Source organism: Punica granatum, chromosome 6 (assembly GCF_007655135.1).
Source record: "Punica granatum isolate Tunisia-2019 chromosome 6, ASM765513v2, whole genome shotgun sequence".
In the NCBI taxonomy this organism is placed as follows: Eukaryota; Viridiplantae; Streptophyta; class Magnoliopsida; order Myrtales; family Lythraceae; genus Punica; species Punica granatum.
The window spans coordinates 562,269-583,817 of record NC_045132.1 but is presented as its reverse complement, the minus strand read 5'-3'; the positions used below and the strand labels follow the sequence as shown (position 1 = coordinate 583,817).

General features: G+C 34.7%; 1 pseudogene; it reads left to right on the top strand.

Moving 5' to 3' along the window:
• Positions 1-14,391: 14,391 nt before the first annotated feature.
• Positions 14,392-16,611, top strand: LOC116210947 (annotated as a pseudogene).
• Positions 16,612-21,549: the final 4,938 nt, after the last annotated feature.

Here is a 21,549-nt window from a genome sequence, read left to right as displayed (position 1 = left end):
GCTAAAAGGTGTTTTCTTTCTTAATGAAGCACGTATTGATGTATCCAATATGACCCTATGATACTCCAGTCAACATATGGGAATTATATGGTTGTGTATTCATATCTAAAGGGAGTCAAGGAACTATTGGATTATCTTCTTAGGAAAAAAAGAAAAACAGAGAGTCAAGGGACTATTATTATATTATAACTGGTATATTTTTTGGTCCGTCCAATGGAGGTGGCGAGTGATTGAGGTTTTACCACCCGCAGCCACTTCCTTATTTTTTAAAATTATAATATTAATATTTATTAATAACGAACACGTCTAAGTTTCAACCGACTATTTTCCACGACTCTAATGAGCACCCTACAAATTTACTAAATAATTATAATTCGGCCACGCTTCTTTTTTTTTTAAAATAACGAAGGGTGTCCGAGTTTTGGTTAAAAAAATTATAATATTAATATTTATCAATAATGAAAGTGCCTGAATTTCGACTGACTATTTTCCACGACTCTCATGAATACCCTACAACAAATTTGATTTTGGGTCCATTTAATGGAGGTGGCGAGTGGGTGGGATTTTCCCACCAGCAGCCACTTCCTTCTCTTTTTTTCTATTTTTTAAATTATAATATTAATATGTATTAATAACGAAGGTATTCGAGTTTCGATCGACTATTTTCCACGACCATTATAAATACCCAACAAGTTAACCTAACAATTATAATCCGGCCACATGCTTTTTTTTTTTAATAATGAAGGATGTTCGAGTTTGGGTCGACTAATAATATGTGTTTTTCTTCTTTTTTTTAATAATGAAGTATCCAAATTTCAATCAACTATTTCGCATGATTCTCATCAACACCATACAAATTCATGGGACAATTATAATTCTTTTTTGGATAAGTGTAAGCACTTTTTTTTTATGGATATAAGTGTAAGTACTTTACTCAATAATGAAAGATTAAACACTCACCCATAGTTCAAACTGCAACAAGCAACAAGATTGCAGGCACACAGGCCCCCATCTCAGACCTCTGTGCACATCACCATAGAAAATGCAGCCATGCAAGCCTCAAAACCATTTGCAGAGCTAACCCTAATCCCAACCGAGCAACAAACAATGGGTAAGACAACTTGAAATGAACATTTGGCAAAAAAAAAAAACTCCCTCCTTGACACTATATTCTATCTTCCTCACTAACACAGAAACTAGAGAAACAGACAATTATAATTCGATCACATGCTTCTTTTTCTTTAAATAAAGAAGGGTGTCTGAATTTCAGTCGTCTATTCCCCGCGACTCTCATGAACACTCATAAGTTCACTGGACATATTTTAATTTGGCTACATATAAGTATAAGGTGCCCGATAGGGTATATTAATCTTTTCTAATTTAGGATGTCTCTAGACATTTTTTCATCATTATTTTTGCTACTTTTCCCATATTCTTAATTGGTTGTTGAAGTATTTTCTCTCTCTTTCATAGGTATAGAGGAGAATATACATGTGCCATGTGTAATATTATAAAACATTATTAAAGATGAACAATAATAATTTTTGACAAAAAATAACGATAGATTTAATGTCATAAATAAAATTGTAATGATATATAATATATCACTAGAATAAGTAAAAATTAGGTTACACGTTTATAAAAAAAAAAAGTGGCTCAACAAGGGGTAACTTCAAGTATTTTTCTTTTTATTGAAATATGTGTTTTAGGCTAATATGGGTGTCAAGAGAGATGAACTTTCTTATTTCTTTGGAAATTAATTTATTAAATTGATCATATATGTGGTTTCTTGAGAGTTAATAAGGTTTTCTAAATATAATAAAGTTTTTTTTGGTAATTCATTTAACACTTTTGTTATAGTAATAGATGTTCGAAAGTAATTTTGAGTACCATATATTTTTCGGTATATACTTTAGTTATATAATAAGTCTTGATATATCACAATAATTTTTGTTGATAAGTAAAATGGGATAAATCTCACATCGGAAAAGAAAAAGGAAAATCCATGGGTTAATATATGGCTTGGGTAATAAGCTTGAGCTTTTAAGTGGATATGAGCTCGAGCTTGTATAAGCCCAATGGAAATTTAATATGGTATCAGAGCCTAGGTTACGCGTATGAGTGCCTACGTGCTCGTGCGCACCCACACCAAGTCTGGCTTAGTATGTCGAGTACAGCCAAAGTGCGCCTCGTGTTAGTCTCCCCTCGCCTGAGCATGGAAGAAGAGCCCAGCTCGAGGTCAATTGTTGAGGGCGGATGTTTAAGGGCACGTGACAACATGTAGGCAAAAATAGACCACATGTTGCACGTGGGGGCGGGTGTTGAGGATATTAATCTCACATAAAAAAATGAATCAAAATATATTGGTTTATATGATACTTTGGTACCACCACTTATAAGCTTGAGCTTTTAAGTGGATATGGGCCCGAGCTCGTGTAAGCCCAATGAAAATTCAATATGATATCAAAGCGGGTTATGCTTCCGTACGTTCGTGTGGGCTTACACCACGCAATATTCAGTTTCGAGTCAGCCAAGAGTGCGCCTCGTGTTTAGTGTTCCCCTCGCCCGAGCACGGAAGATGAGCCCGACTCGAGGTCAACTATTGAGGGCGGGTGTTTAAGAGCACGTGACAACGTGTAGGCAGAAATAGACCACATGTTGCACGTGAGAGCGAGTGTTGAGGAGTAAAATGAAATAAATTCCACATCGGAAAAGAAAAAGGAAAATCAATGGGTTAATATATGGCTTGGGTACCACAACTTATAAGCTTGAGCTTTTAAGTGGATATGGGCTCGAGCTCGTATAAGTCCAATGGAAATTCAATATATGTTGGAGAAAAAGTGGTGATGTGAGAGGACACAATGTTCCATATCAGTTGAAAAGAAAAAAATGGGGAAGTTTATAAAAGACAAATGCCTAGTAACCTATTGACTTAAGTTTTTAGATTGTATATGGGCTCGAGTCAGAATTAGGCCCATTTTATTTAAAAATTTATCCAACTGATATCAGAGCCCATGGTTATAATTCCTGGGCGTGTAAGGCCGCCTTAGTGCGGTGTAGTGCGTGTATGCACGAGTCTGTATGACCTGTAGGCTCGAGTGTAAGAGTAGCGTACACCTCGAGCAGACACCCGTCGTGTCCGATGTCGGGATTTTGAAGTGAGGGCGGGTGTGATTAAGTAGTGTGTATACACAAGTGGTCCCGTCAATTGGTTTAGGTCACGTGGCTCGTGTAAGATGACACGATATCACGTAAGGGCGGAATGTTGGAGAAAAAGTGGTGATGTGAGAGGACACAATGTCCCACATCGGTTCAAAAGAAAAAAATATGGAAGTTTATAAAAGATAAAGGCCTATTAACTCATTGACTTAAACTTTGGGTTGCATATAGGCTCGATCCAGAATTAGGCCCATTTTATTTAAAAATTTATCCAACAATTTTCTTCTTATTAAAAGTATCACATAAATTCTTTTCATATATTTCAATATCTTCACTAATATTGATTGAGAAAATGGCGTAATAAAATAGAACATAACTTTATAATTATTAAAAAATAAAATTTATATAAAGCATAAAGAGATATAAGCTTCTACACCGTATAGCATATATGAATCAATATACCATAAAAGAAATCTAAAATTCCTTTAACAATTAAGTCTATTACTATATATTGAGATTATGTGTTATATCAAGTATTGTATAAATTACGATCACAAAATTATTGATAGAATAAGCTGTTAACCCGCGGCAACTCACTTCACTTTACCCTAGTAATTATTGATCAAATCTGAACCATAGGATATGTATAAAATATATGATTAGCATTGACTAGTTAATTTAACTGCTAGATAGCTAGCTAGCCAGCTCGCTCTTTCAAGCACATGTGAAAGTTATCATATCGGGGCAGAAACTGACAATCCTAAGCAACTTAGTGGAACTTAAAAATGAGGAACTCAAGTCTCAACTTTTTGCATGGAGGGCTTTCCTGAGGAGCATGTGTTGGCTCCCGTAATCATAAGGGCCACTTCTTTGCATGCTCATCTCATCTCATCGTGTATACCTACCTACAAATGTTAATTACTCAGACCTAGCTAGATCACGAATCGTGATACAATTAATAAATGATACCACGTTGGGAGGTATATACTCCTTAGTAAGCCGATCTGTATCTATTGAATTAGTCGGGACCTAATTGGACTTTCGAATATCATAGTTCACATTGAAAAAAGATATAATATTATTAGAGGAATTTTACCTGTCATGCATGTAAGAGTTTGAAATTCACAAAACGGAAAGAATCGATATGCATCAAGTTGAAACTCATTTTAGCTAATTAGTTATGATAATGTCTCGTAATCTCTCCGAAAAATATAATTTCGCTTTATTTCTTTTTAAGTAAGAAAGGGAAAGAGTTGAAGCTGTCGGGATAGTGGGACAGAGATCAATAACGTAATACTAGTGTTTGTTGCTGATAGAATGTATGGAATTGATTGGTGGAGAGATGAGATGTCATATTTTTCGGTTACAAAAAAGGTTATAGGCTTAGTATAATAAAAGATAAATTCTAAATAACTAATAAAACGCACGAATAGTTTCATTAAATATCGAATATGCAACCTTTAGATTAACAGTCGAGGGCGTGCGGTACTGCACTATATCCTCTTTTGATTGTGGGTAGTACAACAGCTCTTTCATCGTGTCAACCTCTGAGGCCTCCCGCGATAAAAAATAAGTCCCTGCCCTTTTACAGAGGACCCTTACCCTTCTTCTCCTCCTCGTTTGATGTCTTCTTTTTAAATTTCCTTTAGTAGAAAGATATCATCAAATGATATGGTCCCCAAAGTTTCGATCTTTCTCCAACCAACTAACAAAAAGTGGCTGTGTGAACTTTGTAAAACACCCACACAGAGTTTGAAAAGGTGCGTGCATGCCTCTTTTGTAAACCCAACACGACACAACACATCTGTCCCTTTTATTTGGTGGGGTTTCAACTTTCATTGTGTAACATACACGATATATTTTCAAATACCTTAGTCATGGAGAAGTTGAGTTCATTCTAGCTAGGTCATCACCATGTAAAAATTCTAGATTCTATGGCTAATTTTATTATATGTTACTGTTTTGAGCGTACCTCGAATTACGTTCCCCGATGGACCCGGTATATGACCCGACATGATCTGAAAAATATAACTATGCGGTGGAAGCAACAAGGCCAGCAATTTGGACTTGACATGTGATTAGACATCTCTCGTGTTGCAGTTATCGATCGGAAAAGAGAAAACGAGAGAATTTTTCTGAAAAGAATGCTGAAGAGCTTTTTTATTTTTATTTTTGGGATAAGTACTAAAGAGCTTTTTTTTTTTTAATAATGCATATTTTTATTAATCAAAACGAAGATGAAGCTACATAGTTATTAATGCTCCGTTTGGATTCAAAATGAGAATTTAAACTCTTATTTTAACTTAATTCTACCCACAACAAAACAAATAACTCATATAAAGTCAAATGGTGGGCCCAATTTATATCACTCTTTTCAAAATCAAAATCACATAACTCATACAAAGTCAAAGGATAGGCCCCATACATAACCATTTATACCACTCTTTTTCAAAATCAAAATTTGATTTTAAAATGTCACTTACAAACTAAACGCAGTATAAAGTTCAGATATCCCTAAAAAATACAGAGAGTTAAAATTTGATTTTGAGCCAAATTGGCCCAGATCATAAGCCAGAGTGTTATCCGACCTTGGAATCCATGTACTAAAGAACTTCCTAGTATACCAATAAATCTCCTAACTCGAGTGTGGATGGTTGTTGAGGTATGCGCAAAGTTGGCACGAACACCACCTAACTATTTCACTTAAATATATGAGAAAATAAACTATCCTCCTCTCCATGCATGTATAGAGGATAATAGATACTAACACCCGTGCAATGCTGCAGGTCAAAAATCATATTCACTATTTAGCTCTAAAATTAAAAAGCCAAAACAATTAATTTTTCATTTTCTCTTTTTTATAATAAAAAGATAATAATCTAATAAACTTAAAACATATATGGTAGGTGTGTATTATATTATTTTTTCTTAATTGCATGAAATTGATTCTTTTTTTTCCCCGATAAGTGTGCATTTCATTGTGAACATATAATATCATCAAACTTGACTTAATTTGCATTAACATTAATATTTTTATATAAATTCTTCTTGACTATTATACTTTCTTAATAATTTCACATACTGTTCACTTATCCAAAAGGTATTGCATCTTATAAGATGTATCCGCTTAATAAGTATGTACTTACTCTTAACATACCATCCATTCACATAATAACTAACTTTAGCTTATTTTCTCTATTTTTATGTCATTTTGATAACTTTTTGATATGATTTATGTCTTTTGCATCAAGAAATATTTTTAAATTATTTTGATAAAAAATAATATATACTAATCAAAATTGTATATGGAGTACGATTAGAAGTAAAAATGCTCAAAAGAAAATGATATTGCAATACACTCAAATATGTAAATATAACCAACATTAAAATTATTGCAATTCAATATATTTGGAAAACAAATAGGACATGCTATTTCTGAAATTATTTTGGATGATAAAAATGGAAAAGTGGGAAAATCATAAAGAGTGTTAGCTGAAAAGGAGAAAAAGTTAAAAGACTATAAATATAAAATGAATATTTAATTTTAAAAAAACCATATGAGCCATTTAAATCCATATTTGTTTATTATACTTGAAGTGGGTTTATTTTGATGATTTCAAGAGTTGCCACGTATGACTGTTTCGAGATAGTTGGGTACATTGGTTTGTTGGAAGTTTTAAAAAAAAAAACTCTTTCAACAATGGAAACATATATATATGTACTATATTAAATCAATTATAATTTAATTTTTTATAATATAAATAGTATATGCTCCGTTTTGAAATTAATTATCAAGAAGATGTGCCTGGAACAGGAAGGAAAAAAATCTAAGGTTTGTAATCAAATATATTGAAAAAGATTAGTGGAATTAACTAAAAGATTATACAAGTTCCTATAAGTTTTTGAAAATATTAAAAAGAATTGGAGAAATTACACAAGATAAATGGAACCTAGGATAGGTGTCTTTGTGAGGTTCTCACGAATCTCTATTAGTATATTAGTACAATATAACGGTAGATTTTACAATAAAATTTCAACTTGTGTTTCATGATGGAACTTTAATTTCAGCCATTAGATCCCATCAACTTTTAATCTCATTCGTCCATTATTTACATATTTTGCTCTTAGTATTTCTAGTCCTTCATATTTTTATTTCATAATTTTCACCTTCAATACTATGCCACCATTCCCGAATCTTTCTGTCACATGTACCAATCACATTCCGTCACGTCACCAAACTGGACCATAAAAACCGATTTTCAAAGAAAATCAATCTAATATAAGCCAGACATGTTAGCAACATGTCATTGACATGTAAGTGGGTTTTGATTTATTGACACGTCAACGACACGCCATCGAAACATAAAAGACCCCTCCAATTTTATTGTACTTTACATGTGGCCTGATGGATTTGTGACACTATTAAAAGATTTATGAGCCAAAATGTTGTATTTAATATTAAAAGAACTAAAAAAATTCGCATTCCACCATGGAATATAACTTGGCTTTCCATTGTAGAATTTTCCATAATATAATATATAATATAATACTTTTATCCTCATCAAGTTACATATTCCGTCTTTCCAATATTTGCTTTCTATATATTTCTTTGTGATTTCATGAGTCGACTTTTACGCAATTATATTTTTATCTTGTTAAGAATCTTACGGTATCACATCAGACAAATAAAAATAAATTCTTGGATTTGTGAAAAGATTGGATATCACTATTTATCATCTTAAACTTTTAAATTGAATATTGATCCAACTATTTTGTAGGTGCGGTGAAATTTTAAGGTGGTATCCAGGTGAGCTTTACATGCTCGTTTGGATTACTACCGTGCCATATCCATTGTGGAGAACAACCAAAGTGCGTAAATTATCTAAAATTATATTATTTTTAGTAATCAAATTCTATGATTTTAGTTGAACTGAATTTAGTATGCTGGTACGTAAATTGGATGGTGAGGAGACTCAATATTGATTTTATCTTCTCTCTTCCCACATCTTGTATTTTCATTTTAATTCCTCCCGTGAAGTTGCCTTTCATATTAATGCAAGTGTATAAAGATTTTAAGATCTATGCCCTTTTTTGATAAGGAAAAAGTTTGGAACAGATATGTACTCTACATAAGCATTAATTTACAGTCGAATAAATATCAGATATTGTCTTTTACCTTCTGTACTCCCACATCTAAATTCTATATTATTTTCAAAGAGGATGTACCCTCACAATCAAAAAGTTACAGATTCGATATTCATGGTCGGACTACCTAACACGGCCTGTCGAAGCCCCCAAAATAAAATCGATTTCCCCAAAACTTGTAGTAAGAAAAGGGTAAGAGCCGAGTCGAAATCCCAAAGGAGGTTAAGGAATTCTCTAAACCAATGAGCTAGCAAAAATAACAAAAAAGGAATTTTGATAATCAAGAAATTAAATTGCAGCAAAAACAATTTAAAAGTGCAAAGGAGAGTGAGTAATCAATAACCGAGAGACGTATGACTTGAGTTCGAAAACCACCTAGCGTTTGGTTGATCATAGAAGCATCAAAATGTAAATTTTAGCAGCTAAGAGTCGAATTCCCGCGACCGCAAGGAATCAACTAGCATCTAAATTCTAACTAGTCAAAACATTGTCTAACTAGTAAGTTCATCAACCAGTTAACAAGGTATCAACCGATTCCCTAATTAACTAAGCAACGGCTTGAAGCACAGTGATGCCTTAACCCAAGCGATTAATCGATTTGTCAATTAATTGACTCGTCCTATCATTCTCTAACCAATTATGGCAGCAACTACCATTCGTTCCTAATTAGTCTTGCTTCTAATCAATTTCTACAAATACCGTAGTAGTCGTCGATAAGCTAACTTACAAATATCCTATTCACGACCGTGAGAGAATACTTGTAACGATAATATTCAAGAATGAATAAGTGTTGAAATCGAAATATTAAAACCTGCTCCTCACAACCAAACCATGAGATTTCCGTTCTCAAGTCAAACGAAACAAATTAGCCACACATGGCTATGCAGGAATCCATGAAAACTGACGATCGTTGGAAGAACACTCTGTAGCCGCCTGCCTCCTTTCCCAGTTTCTCCTCTCCAAAAAACTTTTAAAAAAACTAAACTTAGATGATCCTTAGGTTTATATATCTCCCTCAAAAATAGGAAACAATAATGAGCCTATTTTAAAAGATTTCCTAAAAACTTCCATTGTAACTGAAGAGGAATCTTTGGATTTGCAAATAAATCGGGGATTGATTCTGAACTCCCTCTCGGATAGGTCGTGCAGTCTGGTGCACAACTAATCTGAAGTCCTTGTATCCTTGCAAGTTCCATCTTGACACTTCAATGGTCTGCAATTCATCCCGAACATGCATCAAATTGCCTCCAACTCTTTTCTCGCCCAAATTTTCCTAGAAACGTCATCCAAGCATCGGATACCATGAAAACAACATAAAACCAAGTCTAAATTGTACCCATTTCATGGACAAATCTTCCGTTATCACTACCCATGTCCATTTATTATTATTAGAACTTATATTTTATTGTACTAAACTTATAGACCTCTCTTATAGTAAAAAAAAATTATATTATTTGAAAAATGGTGTGTAGTACAGTGAAATATACTCTCGTTTGGTAATTTAAAATATTTCATATTTAATTCTTATTAGTAGGATTACCTTTTCCTCTTATTTAATTTTTCTTTTCATTTCCCTATATTAAATCCGTGGACCTCTTTATCCAAAAAAAACTCTATATTACTTTGCTCTTTTGAACTTGTCTTCAGGAAAATTCAAAGAATTTTTCGTCCTGTTTTATAACTAGACGAAAGGCCCATGAATTTGTTGAGGATATTAACTAATTAGTTATCACAAGTAATATAAAATTCCATCCATGACTTAATATTCGTTCATAAGAATTAGTTTTTCATTTTTCATTTGCAACTGCATATTTGATAAAAACTTATTTTTATTTCTTATCAATCATATTTTTATTCAAATTTTTTTAATTTTCTCATGAAACCGATGCAGTCTACGAAAATTGAGTTTCACGTAGCTCATAAAGTAGAACATTTTTTTATGACGAGGCAATATAGTTGTTGAAGAAGAGTTTTTCTTTTCTTTTTTTGAATAATACATACATACATATATATATGATTTTTTGACTTCTACGACTGAATAACCTTTGGAGTTCTTCAATGATGTGGCTTGGTAGTTGCATGCCATATGTCGCATTATGATTTGTGAGAACTCTAAAGGTCATTCAACCATGGATTGCCTACGGCCTATGTGATATCGTCTGATGAGTTAAACCGGATTTTATAATTTACTAAATGAACAAGCCCGCGCATATGTGGGGGCTAGAGTTATTAAGAGGATAAAATAACTAATGATGTATATTTAAAAAGATAATTAGTACCATAAAATTTTTTAACTTCAATTAACAAAGTAGGAGTCCAATTCTTCCTATAGGCAAGAGAGTTTTTTCTTTTGTTCTTCTCGTGAGGTTTGAGGATATCTACCTTTGTTATAGTGCATTTATTTAATTTACTCTTAATACTGGAGCGTGTGAAGAATAACTGAGGTTTTTTATTTATTTTTTCTTGGAGACTACAAATAGAACTTTTACGGGCCGTTTGGATTCGGAGTTAAAGTCAACGAAACTTTAACTTTAACTTTAACTGAGGAAGAAGACAAGGGTTTATGGGCCCACCAGTTTGACTTTAAATAAAATAAATGGATGTAGTAGATAATTGTGTATAATGAGATTGTGTGTTTGAATAAGATATGGGACCCACCAGTTTGACTTTTCAAATGTGTGTTTTGTTGTGTAGTGTAGAGTTAAAGTTAAAGTTAAAATCATGGTGATTTAAACTTCGAATCCAAACATGGCCTTAAACTTTTGTAACTGAGTTGTGGAAGTACTATATTATAAAACAATTAATCCTACAAGAGTTATTAAGAGGATAAAATAATTAATTATCTATATTTAAAAAGATAATTAGTACCAGAATATTTTTTAACTTCAAGTCACAGAGTAAGAGTCCAATTCTTCCTATTGGTGAGAGAGTATTTTCCTTTGCTCTTCTCATGAGGTTTGAGGATATATACATTCGTTCAAGTGTGTTTATTTAATTTACTCTTAATACCGGAGCGCATGGAGAATAACTGAGATTTTTTTATTTTTTTATTTTTTTGTCTTTGACATTACCAATAGAACTTTTCAACTTTTACAATTGAGTTGGGGAAGTAGTATATTATAAAAAAAGTTAATCTAACAAATATAACATTTCTAATATTTTTTTGTAATGTAAAGTACTAACACAACCCCCAATCTAGATATGAAATTCGTCATATCCCTCTCTCTCTCTCGAACCTTCACTAAAGAGCCTTCACACCTGTCCCTCCTCGATAGTGACCGACGCGTCCGGGCATGTCTGGTCTTCGTCGAACGTGTCTGGTGCTGCGCGGCCCTCCTTCCCCCCCCACTGATGTGCTTCTCCCTCAAACGTCTTCTGCCATGAGCAGAGGTCATCCTTCCCGGCGGGTCGATAGTTGTTGCGTCTGTCAACCTCTTGGATCCAACCCACAGCTCGACTTCGAGTCTTAGAGGGGCCTGAGCTCAGATCTGGTTGAGAGAAGGAGTCGGTGTCCCCCTTGTGCAGGTCTCAGATCTCGGTGTCCATCAATGGGTCGGGGGCTGATGTATGGATCTGAGATTTGGTTTGGAGGGGGGGGCGGGCGGGCGGGCGGTCGGTCGGGCTGCCACCAATTGGTAAGGGTGGGGGTTTCATTGTTTGTGGTTTGAATAAATCCGATCTAGGCTCGTTGCTTGTAATAGGTCCCAAAAATGCATCGGCAGTAAGTTCGAACGGAGGCTCCAGCAACAGAAAGCGCGGTTTATAGTTCGCATTAAAGCTTTATCCTTAGCTGGTTTATATGTCTCGGAATCCACAGTACAGAGTCTTGACTGTGTATATGTCAGTAGATATGTCGCTTGTACGGGCTGATCGACTTCTTAGTATTGTGTGTTTGACAGTGTTGTGTGGTATTGTGTTTTTATGTGTTCCGGTGGGGGTTTATTTTGGATGTATTATTATGTCTCTGAGTATAATCCTTATTATATATGAATGAAATGAACTCTTCATCAAAGAAAAGATATAAAATTCTTTTCATAATCATGAAGACAACACTTTTACTTATGTCAAAGTAGAATTCTAGTGGTATCTCTTTGCTAGTTGGGTAAAGTAAATATTGGAAGTTTCAAACGTAAAGTTTCCTACACATTGGAAGCAAACATGGTGGTTTCGCACCCACCATAGTCTCTTTTCTATAAAAAGTAACATTAATTACATTTAATTATTATAAATATGAATATATAACCCTTCAGTAAGTGTCGGTCCTTTTAACTTCTATAAGCTACGTGGCAACATGATATCGTGCCACATAATCATTGGTGGAAATGGATCCAAACTCGTATAAATCCAATGAAAGTTCGATAACCACTTGATATGAGCCCCCACTCGAGCATATGACGTGGTGTGAGTTCCCACACGGGCGCGCGGAAACATAACCACATGCGGAAACATAATTCGCTCTGATACCATGTAAAATTCCTACTATGCCTTTAAATAAAAATGAGTCACAACTCGTATAAGACCAATGAAATTCAATATCCTTAATGTAACGCAATTTTTTAGGACACGGTCCAAATAACACTGCTGTGTAAACACCATAACTCATCCATTGATTCTTACCGTTAATTGGGGATCGTACGCCGTACAACTATCTAGAAGTGCAATCAACACTCACCCCCCATAGTGGACATAAATCTTTACTTATGGATCCAAGTTAATCTGTCGATTGAGTTGTCTGTACACGTAAACCTTATTGAGGATCGATTACGTAAAAAAGTAAGATCAAGTGGGGCTAAAATTTCTTATGCGGAGGTGAACTTTTAAGAATAGGGCTAGCGTCCAAAGGAAGGAGGACTCATGTCACCACGAGTTAAAGATGCTTCTTCATGATCAAGAAAGCTGCAGAAACAGAAGCAACCATCAATTCGACGGTCCAAATCCCATAACCAAAGAATCGAAAGAAAGAGCACTACGTTCACTAACCTTATTGGCAAATGTGGTCATGCTTATCCCTTCACAATGCATATAAGAAACAATTATTCCCCAAGCATCCTAAAATTGGGTTTACATCAAAAGTCTCTCTGGTTTAAAAGAAGGAAAATGAAAAAAGAAGAATAAGATGGTGATGAAATCGAACCACCCAAACGACAGAAGAAATCCGAAATTTCCATATTTTGGACAGTCACCGCCATCAGAAGCAATATATATATATATATATATATATATATCATATGATTGTCTTTTGTAATTCAGTTTTACTTTCAGAAATTTTTGTCCGAACAAAATCAGAGTGATTACGTGCTCAAATTAAATAGTCCCGAACTGTCGCCATGAAGACCTCTCTTGATACTTGACGATAATGGTCATCTTTAATTTTTAATATGAATACCATAGGTTATCCAACTATCAATTAATTTTTTTTTTCTAAGAGTGTGTATCGATCGTAAGAAAATTGATCTTCCAAAATATTGTAATTGGGCTTTCTAGCTAGCTAGCTATATTGTATGCACGGGCCACTTTAATTTCATTGTCCTCAATTCCTGATTATGGTAGGGCCTTCATTGGATGCAACCTCCCTTCACGCCTAACCCAAGTACCTGGGCTCGCATTGGTAAATGGCAGATCATTTGTCTTTCTTTTTTTTTTTCTTCTTTTCTTTTTCTTTTTTTTTCTTTTTTTTATATATGTGTTTATTGATTATTTTTTTCATTGAACTTCCTTTCATTTCATACGAGTTGATTAATTCGTTGAAAATTCAGTAATTAATTTTTCATCAAACTTTTTCGCACGGACACACCAGCACATTTGTTTTGTGTTTTAAGAGTGAATTAATGATTTGGTGTGGAAATGCAAGTTATATCAAATCTGACCTCAAGAAATTTTTTACATCAAAATGAACATTTGGAGATTAAGTATACATCAAATCCGACTTTCTGTCAGAATGCCGTTAAAAAATGGAAGGAAAAATCTGATCTGACATTTATCAGTTGATATAGTATTGTTTGATTGTTTTCTTCCATCATATTGCTCATTCCTATTGCTTTAAATAAGATGGAAAAAAAAACTAAAATTGAAATAAAATAAATATATAATGCCATAAACGGGTCGATCCCCGATAGTTTGCAGGCTTTCACGACTACTTTGTTCTTGGGTACTTCGCTTTGTGGAAAACCTCTTAAGTCCTGCTCGGAAGATATAAACTTGCCACCAGCTGAGCCCGGCACCGGCAACCAAAGCAACGGGAACAATGGGACCGAGAAGAAGAAGAAGAAGAAGAAGAAGCTCTCGGGGGCTGCCAGTGGTGGGAATCGTGATCGGATCCGTTCTCAGTTTCCTACTGATTGTAGCATTGGTGATCCTCTTATGGCGAAGGACCCGTAACGAGAAGACCAGTAGATCGATGAACATTGCCACAATCAAGCAGCCTAAGACAGAGCTTTGGGCCGAGAAGCCTACCCCCGAGGCTGAGAATGGTGGGGTCAGTAATGGTTATTCTGTGGCGGCTGCAGCGGCCATGACGGGGAGTGGGAAGGGAGGTGGAGCTGCAGAGGCCAATGCCAATAAGTTAATGTTCTTCGGCAACTCTGCTAAGGTGTTTGATTTGGAGGATCTGCTGAGGGCTTCTGCAGAGGTTCTTGGGAAAGGGACCTTCGGGACGGCCTACAAGGCAGTCTTGGAGGTGGGGACCGCGGTGGCAGTGAAGAGGCTGAAGGACGTGAATGTCTTGGCAAATGAGTTTAAGGATAAGATCGGGGCAGTCGGGGCCATGGACCACGAGAGCTTGGTGCATCTCCGAGCTTACTATTACAGCGTTGATGAGAAGCTCTTGGTGTATGACTACATGCCCATGGGAAGCTTGTCTGCTCTATTACATGGTCAGCATTTCTTGTTTGGTTTCAATTATTTCATAAGTTATGATCTCATTTTCACATCTTCGGCTATAATAATTTCTACAGAAGCCTTTTTGTTTGGTCATGAATCAATTTAGTGGATTGCTGTTGCTTTTTCTTCATTATCATTTCTCTGCATTGATCATTTCTCAGCTTTCCTGGAATATTGTTTCTTCGTCGTGACCGACCTGCTTCTAGTGGCTTTAGCTAGGATTCTTGGTAATACAATGAAAACCTGATAGTCTAATCATTCCCTCTGGATTGTTTGACACGGCTTGTTCTGTATCCTTCATATTTGCCACTGATCGAGTTCATAGATTCGTGGTATGTTTGGATCAAATCAAATTGCATCTCAAATGATTTTACACTGTTAGTATGTTTTCTTTTTGAGGCTGAGTTCGATAGCTGATGCTATTCGCTCTTGGGATTATTCACGGCAGAACGGACAATCTGTAATGCCATGCCCTCTATTTACAAATGGAATAGCCAAGCATTATGGACGATGCTGTAATACCATGTTTGGTATTTAGAGACATAATTGCCGAATAAAATTCGACAATTCTGTAAAATGATCCATTCCACCTTCCCGAAGATGACATAAAGCCATTTGTTCTTACCGTATTTTGTGTTCCTGCAGGAAACAAAGGAGCGGGAAGAACTCCATTGAACTGGCAGATCAGGTCCACTGTTGCCCTTGGAGCCGCTCGGGGGGGCGTGGAGTACATACATTCCCGGGGACCATGGTCTCCCTCCCACGGGAACATCAAATCGTCCAACATCCTCCTCACCCAGTCCTATGAAGCCCGGGTCTCTGACTTTGGTCTAGCCCATCTCGTGGGTCCGTCCACCACACCAAATCGCGTGGCAGGTTACCGTGCCCCTGAGGTCACTGACCCACGAAGGGTCTCCCAGAAGGCCGACGTCTACAGCTTTGGAGTGTTGCTTCTGGAGCTCATTACATGCTAGGCCCCAACGCACGCCCTCCTCAACGAGGAAGGGGTCTAGTGGGTCCAGTCAATAGTCCGCGTGGAATGGAACTCAGAGGTATTCGACCTCGAGCTCCAGCGAGACCCGAGCGTGGAGGAGGACATGGTGAAGCTCCTACAGCTCCGGATAGACTGTGCAGCTCAGTATCCCAACAATCGCCCTTCCACCGACTTGGTCATTTAAATAAGATGGAAAAAAAACTAAAATTGAAATAAAATAAATATATAATGTCATAAAGCAATGTGAATGAGCAATATGATGAAGAAAACAATCAAATAATACTACATTAGCTGTTGAATGCTAGATCAGATTTTTCTATCCATTTTTGGACGGCATTATGAGAGAATTTCGGATTTGATGTACACTTAATCTTTCAATATTCAATTTAATGTAAAAAAAAATTATTAAGGTCAGATTTGATATAACTTGTATCTCTCGAGACCAAATCATTAATTTACTCTTTTTAAAAAGTATAAAAAAGTAGCCCTCATAATCTTTTTCAAAATTTGCACCAGATAAAGTTTTCCGTTATAAGTGATGCTCATTGATCTAGTACAGTGAAATAGAACAATAACTAATAAAATGGCACGGGTAGTCTCACTAAATATCAAATATGAAACATTTCGTTACCTGACGGCTAGTGAGATTGTACATCCCGTGTACTACACCCTCTTGAATTACACTGGATTAATTTCTCATGAAAGTGCAAGTTTTCCTTCTTTTTTCTTTTAATCTAATTTGGCCTAAGGAACTTAGCTAATTTCGGCAAAAAAATTAGCTAATATAAGAAAAACATATTTCCTACTTCGTTTTTCAGCAAAAGAAAATACGAACGGCGTTTTTTTTTGGCTGAATAAAAGGGGAAAAAATTTGATCTTACCCAGCCCCAAAAGGAAAGTTGTTTATATTAATTCAAAACTTCTTCCAACAATTTGAGTTGAAAAGAATATGCGATTACTTTGGAAAAAAAAAAAAGAAAAAAAAGGCGAGACAAGATAAGCTGGGGCCTAATTGCATTACGTGTGATTTGCAGGGCATGTTCTCAAGACTGTTAAAAATGCGTTTATCTACATTGATTTGCTAAACATTGACACCAAAAGATGAATGATTGGGATGAGAGCTCTGTTGCATTATCTAGAAATTAATATTCAAATGAAGAAAAGCTCCCGCAACAGTGTATACAGCAAGGTGGAGAAAGCATGGAGCAAATTAGGGGTGATACCACTTCATAATTGAAGCCAAAAAAAAAAAATTAAAAAATAGTTTTTTTTTTCAAAAACTTAAGACGCCTCTGAAAATTTGATAAATTAAAATCAAAATTTTGTCAGTATGAATGTTTTTCAACATTATCACTTTCTATTTTCACTGGTATTCAAGTGAATAGTTTTTTATATCTTTGTCTATAAATGATATAGCTTGAATCATCCGAGTAGAATGAGCCAACTCAATATCTTTTTGTCAAGCAATTTATTATCAGCCAACATTGAAGCTAATATAACATATACCCATACATGTAAAGGATATATAATTGTTAAGTAGGAGCAAGGAATGTGAAAGAAAATAGGAATAATTCAACGTTATCTATCATCATCAAATAACAAGATGAATTTCCACCGATTATTATTATTATTGTTCTTGTTATTATCATTATTATTATTATTATTATCATGTCAAATTTATGAAGTAAATTCTTTGATTTTCTAAAAGCTAATTATCTTTTATCTTGACATGATAAATCTCCGTTTCTCATATGGGACATGGGCTAGACATCCAATCAGCCGCTTTGTTTGACACATGCCATTGATGCACTTGAAAATTCATCATGTTGTTATTATTATTATTATTATTATGATCGGTGGAAATTCATCTTGTTATTTGATGATGATGGATAACGTTGAATTATTACTATTTTCTTTCACATTCCTTGCTCCTACTTAACAATTATATATCCTTTACATGTATGGGTATATGTTATATTAGCTTCACGAAGGGAAAAAAAAAAGCACAATTTTCAAGGACGTATGTGCATCACGAGATATTTTTATACAACTGATTGGATTTTACTGGGGCTCGCTCATGCAGAAACGCATCTGTCAATGATCTCGTGAATCCAATCCAAATCCCAAACAAACAGAACAGAGAATAAAAATGAGTGGCACGCAGAAGAGGAGAGAGGTACATATATATAGTTGTACTCTTGTCCTAATGTATATACTTTTACAGTTGGACAGGCAATTTAAAATGGTAAATCAAAACCCAGATATTAGTGTACTAGATTGTTTTTTTCTTTGGATAATTATGTACTGGTTTGTTTAGTCATGTCCAGTTTTCCTATCAATTATTTTCTTAATTTAACATATGAAAGCTACACTGATCATAAATGTTGAATTGCGCTACAAGAATATCACTAAAATAAAAAAGGTCACTCTTGTTCGACGTGTTTTCTATTATATTGTTTTAAAGAGGAATCGGCGGATATGCTTATCCAGGAATTGGTGTTTCTATATATGATCGGGATGACGATGTTATCAAACTTCACAAAAATGCCAAATCAAACAGCAAAGGAAAAGCCAGAGGAAATGTCAGAAAGCATTTTCTTATTTTATTTATTCATTGTTTCAGTTATCCTATTCATTCACAAAGTCTTTTCTATGCAATTAAATTGATTAATTCCACTCGCTATTCAAGTATTATTGTAACTATTTTATTGCAACGTGGCTTAATTTTTCTACCATGATGAGTTGAGTTTTGCAAACATATATAATTAGTAATGATAATTACATATATGTTTCCAATGGAGTTCGCCAAAATATACAACACAAAACCCTCCGATATTTCCTCTTGTCCCTATCTTGTTCATAAGAAAAAAATTTAAGATAATTCAAAGGTACTGAAAGAATAGAATAATCACAATTAGAATACGTGATTGGCCATTTAATCACGGGAAAAAGGATTTAATATTACTACGAAAAATGATCTTGATACAGATTAAGAGTATAAATTTTATTTTGTAACTGGCCAGATGATATTGCTAGCTAACAGTTCGTTTGGAAAAGTTGCAATAGTTGCGGAGCCCTCTTAAATGTTAAATCATGAAATGTTGATATATTAAGTTAAAAAAAATAATTCGGAATATCTCTCCCAAAAGTTTAATTGAATTTTTCTACTGATCTTTTTATTATTATTTTCTTCTATTTAATTCAAAACCGTGTGTCCAACCTCTGGTACTCGTACCTTTTGTTTGCCACTTGAATATCGTCTTCCCATCCGTGTCTTTGCCAACCCCTAAAATTAAGACCTCCCGGCATAAGTGTATATTTTAACAAAAACAAAACATTTTATTATTTGTTATCAATGTCAATTACATACATAATTAAAAATTGAGGACGAGCAATAATCTAAAAAAAGGGAAGGGGGAAGAAAGAAAGAAAGAATTGCGAAGGAGCTATACGGTGGTACTGTACTATTGCCTTAAACGGCCGATACCATAGGATAAGTTCTTTCCCTTCCCCCTCCACACCCACCCCCCACCCACCCACCCAACCCCCCCCCCCCCCCCCCCCCCCCCCCCCCCCCCCCTCCTTTCCAGTGTGCAACCTAGTATGTGAAAGCCTAATGGGTCCGATTAATTCAGTTCGAGTTGGGTCGGTTCACTAATAAGATAAAAAAATTCCAATCTTAAAATAAGGTTTTAACCATGGATAAACAAATGAAATGAATGGTATATGTTCCCGGTCATCTATAAGGGTGTACCATTAAATCGTGCATTCGCAATAAATTAAGAGCAAATAAATCCATTATTAGCATCCACATATAAATAAACATAGATATATAAAGATATACATGTATTACATATGCTGCAGCCAATGTCTGGGCTTTGCCTAATGTGTCTAAGAAGAGATATAGCAAAAGCCTTTCCTAAAGGAGTTAAAAATAAGTGGACAAAATGGGGAAGAGAGAGGGACAGATTAGCGTTCACGGGTCAGTACTATTCCAATAGAGTGATGGGGTGAGGTAAGAGTTTTTTTTTTAATTAAAACAAAAATAGAATGTCGAGTTGTTACTGACTTGGTTGGGGGAATTTGAGGGGTCCCTTGCAACTGATTGAGATTGATGACCACAAAAAGAGGAGAGTTCACGGGTTGCTCTGATATATTAATTAACCCATATCAAGACAAAGGACTTCTCGAAATTAATTAACTATATATGCAACAAGTTAATACAAACTAAAATTGAAGATTCACGAAAAAAAAAAAAGAAGAAGAAGAAAGTAATAATAATAATCATTGGTGATGGTTCATCTTTGGTTCTCATCCACATAAAAGATTCACTCCCCTATGCCTACCCGGGTTATTAGTTGTTGGTATCGACAGATGATTTCACTATCATTGATTTGGACATCGTCAGACAACTAATAATAATATGATGCGTTGCATGACTTTCGAGTTTTATTTCACTTAAAATAACCAGTCATGTGGGAATGTGTTCTTGTATTATTATGTGGTACCTATCTAGGAAGGAAATTAAGAATTATATATAATAAATAAAAAGAAAAGGTGACCCCGTATATTTTCTTTCATGCACACATACATATATATATATATATATGAGATGAAAGATGGTCTATCATGTAAAAATTTACATTTTTTTCCGTGATATTCCTCTAAAAGTGAAGACAAACTAGACATTATGTATTTAGTTTTAGAGTTAAGTAGAGTTGAGTTTTGATTTTAATTGAGTTGTAATGATTGTATTGTTGAATTATGAGAAAAAGTATGAAAAAGTAATAAATAGTTGAGAAAAAGTAATGATTGTATTGTTAAATTGTGTAAAAAGTAATAGATATATGATAGAATTTAATATTAAAAATTAAATTGAATGGTTAAAAAATTTTAAAAAATGAAAAAATAATAATTTTGTCATTCACTTTTTGTTGAATAATGAGTAGAGTTAAAATTAGAGATAAAATTTTAAAAACATGATTATAATACCAAACGGATATTAAATGTCAAAATTGATCAACGAAAACTCTCTGTCAAATATATAATTTTTGGACAATTACAAATTAAGGAGGCTTATGTATTAAAGATTGGATAGATAAGAGAAGAGAAATAAATGAATATAAAGAGTCTCGCAAGTGAGAGTCAATTTAGAATTTCTTAATCTCAAGTGGAGGACGTTTTCAGATCCATTTTCTCGCATATTTAATGAGGTCTTACTTCACCTTTATAACGAGCTTTTGTTCATAAGTTTAATTAGCTATTGCAAGTAATCATAACCAATTGTGATCTCATGGGAGTCGAAAGAACAAAACGACTGTCTTTCCATTGCTGACAAAAGAGGAGGATTGACATACGGTTACGGAGTCTTC